This window comes from Silene latifolia, chromosome 9 (assembly GCF_048544455.1).
Source record: "Silene latifolia isolate original U9 population chromosome 9, ASM4854445v1, whole genome shotgun sequence".
In the NCBI taxonomy this organism is placed as follows: domain Eukaryota; kingdom Viridiplantae; phylum Streptophyta; class Magnoliopsida; order Caryophyllales; family Caryophyllaceae; genus Silene; species Silene latifolia.
In genome coordinates, this window is record NC_133534.1 from 128,418,609 (window position 1) to 128,421,876 (window position 3,268).

General features: G+C 38.6%; 1 non-coding gene across 1 annotated transcript; it reads right to left on the reverse strand.

Annotated features, from left to right (window-relative positions):
* Positions 1-2,584: 2,584 nt before the first annotated feature.
* On the reverse strand, positions 2,585-2,691 carry LOC141603663 (small nucleolar RNA R71). The gene has a single exon (XR_012525521.1). It is a non-coding gene; the product is annotated as a small nucleolar RNA R71 (small nucleolar RNA).
* Positions 2,692-3,268: the final 577 nt, after the last annotated feature.

The following is a 3,268-nucleotide window of genomic DNA, read 5'->3' on the forward strand; positions in this document are numbered from 1 at the left end:
TTTTCCTTAACACTTTCTTACGTCTCATTCGTGTCATGCCTCACTCCCAAATCTCTTCCTCAAGCATCTACTCGTCACTCTCGCTAGTGTTTTACCGTACGTGCTCTTTTGCGTTCTCATGCTCTTTCTTATTCCTAACTGTTACATTCACTCCCCTTAAAAGAGAACTTCATCCCAAAGTTCGCCACTCCATCTCTCGCGAGAAGGATTCTCTTATCCACTCGATCTAGGCTCATGGGTCTGAGTTCAAGTCAAGCTCAACATTTATTCCCACTATCATGGCTAAGCTCCAGTCGAATCGTGCATAGTTTATGATTGTAGGTATACATGTATAACTCATGACTCCAAACATAATAATCGTAACACGGTCGAGTACCCTGATGTGACTCGTATTTACGCACATTTAGTCCCCTAACTAGCCTCGTTCCTATGCCTTCTTGCATGCATAAGGTTAGTTTTTATCTTTAGCTTCCTACTTTGCATATTCTATGAGGTTTTGTCTCCTTGGTAGGAGAGGAATGCTAATCTTGCTTATAAGGAGCAAAACGGAGCTAAATGGATCGCATCTAACGACTAAGAAAAAAAGAGGAGACCAATACTAAAGACCTAAGTCAATAAAACAAATATTTGGGAAATGATGAAGGACCCTCCATGGCTCCTCAATGATCCCCATGGATCATAAGGCAACCAAATAAAGAAGAAACCAAGCTGCCCTTTGAGACGGGCGTCCCAAAGGGAAGGACGGGCGTCCCAAAGACTCAGCCCAAGCGTCCCTTGAGCAGGACATGCATCTTTCATAACAGCATGGACGTCCATCAAAGGGAGGTCGTGCGTCTCCATGAGGGACTTGTAAGGCGTTAAACTCATTTAAGGGGCTTAATAGTCATTTAAGCCCTTAGTTACCCTAATACTTGTACTTAGTATAAATACTCCATTGTAACAGGAGATTAGCATCAAGTTTTATTACCACGTTAGATTAACTTTAATCAAGTTTTATTAGGAGGTTATCTTAAATTAATCCAAGTTATTAATACAATCAAATTACACAATTTAATCCTAATCACATCTTAATCTTTCCTTAATTATTCAAGTGTTCTTAGATTTAGTTGGGTAATTTGAAGATTATTTGGAGTTTATTGGAGAATTGACAACACTTCATCATTCATCAAGTTTTCTTCTATTATTCTTTGCTTTCTATTTAATCCTTGTTTATTGTTTTACCCTTTCATCGTGTTTAGACTTGTTAATATGATTGACACCATTGTTAGCATGTCCACCATGATAATGAGTGAGTAGTTCCTTAAATAGGATTAATGGGGGATTAGGGGAGTTAATCATAGAGTAGATCTTTACTTAATAAGTTCATATGAATGCTTGCTTGTTGTAGTTTCAACTTATGCACATGTTATGCTTGATAAAATGCTTGATTAACAACCTATTTTAAATCTGTTATCCTATAAACAAGACTTGTAATACATAAACTAACTCAAGGCTTGTTATACATGCATATATTTGAATAGGGAGAATTAAGTCGACTTGTAGGTGTTGTAAAGTCTTGACCGACTCGGCTCCGAGACCCAAACCCTAGTGCCTTTAATCAATTGTTTACAACCCCATTTGCTTGCTTTGCTTTACTTTCTTTTGTTTACATTTCCTTTGGTAAGTAGTTTATATTGAAAATCTCAACCTCAACCCAAATTCTGACACCAAAGACATAGCTTTCTACAACCGATAAATCAATACAATACCCGTCCCTTGGGATCTGACCTTTACTTACCGCTCTACTAAGAGTAGTTTGTTGAGAATATAAGTAGTGTTTGATACGGAGAATAGACGACAATTTCGACCCTCATCAAAATGGCACCGTAGCTAGGGATGGTGTTCAATTGAATTGTTATCATTTGTTGTTTTTAGTTGTGTCTTTCTTAACCTTGGGGAAGTCAAACTCCTCAAGGTAGTTTTAATTGTTTTCTAGTTGTTTGATTTTTGCATGTCTAGGAGATCACAAGATGGACTTTTGCCTATTGATCCTGAAATTGAAAGAACTTTGACAAATATGAGAAGAATCGTTAGAGGTACTTCAACAATTGTGGGTATTAAAGAACTTGTGGACATTGGTATCATCCAATCGGATAGTGTTGAGTTTACCAACTCTTTTGCAAGACAAAGAGAGGATAACCCAATTCCAAACCAACCACAACATCAACCTACAATGCCTAAATTTTCATCTCATTCCGTACCAACCGAGGAGAACCTACCAAATGGTACTCCAACACCACCCCACTTGACCGGTAATTTTATTGCCAAATCCACATTTATACAATTAGTTGAGAGAAGTCAATTTGGAGGGATGCCTAGTGAGGATCCTTATCTACACATAGAGACTTTTTGTGACTATTGTGATGCAATCTCCCAAACGGGGGTAACTCAAGATCAAATTCGATGGGTATTCTTTCCTTTTTCTTTGATCGGAACCGCAAAACAATGGATGAAGAGCCTAGACAAGGCCACTCTTGGAATTGATTCATGGCAGAAGTTAGCAGTTGTCTTTTACAAGAAGTTCTACCCTCTGGAGAATACTAACATGTTAAGAGCCCAAATCACCGAGTTCAAGCAAAGAGATGAAGAGTCTCTATATGAGGCATGGGAAAGATTCAAAGATACATGTCGCTCTTGTCCTCATCATGGACTAAGCGAATGGTTTCTAGTCCAACAATTTTGGAATGGGTTGTGTGAAGATGCAAGAATTGTGCTCAACATAGGTTCTAATGGAAGATTTACCGAGGTAGATGACAACCAAACTTGGGCAAAGATAGAGGATATGTTGGTTCACAACTCTCAATATAGTAGGCCAAGAAAAGCTACTAGGGGAGGGAGACATGAAGTTGACTCCGTCACACAATTGAGTGCCGATTTGGGTAACCAACTAAGCTCCCATATTGACATAATGAACTTGGAATTTGAGAAGGCCATAGCCAGGAGGAATGAGGCTTCTTAATCACCCAAGCAACATCAACAAGTCAATGCCATGGTGGCAACATCTTCTATTCCAAATGGAGTATGTGAGAATTGTGGAACATTGGGACATGATCAACAAGAGTGTAGGGGCACAAATGAGCAAGTGAATGCTTTCTAAGCATAAAAGAATGGCATCCCTTACTCTAAATTTTACAATGAAAACACCAAGTTTCACCCAAACTACTAATATAAAAGTCAAAAGGTGCAAAATCCTCAACCAACATACACCCCACCTCTAATGAGAAATCCT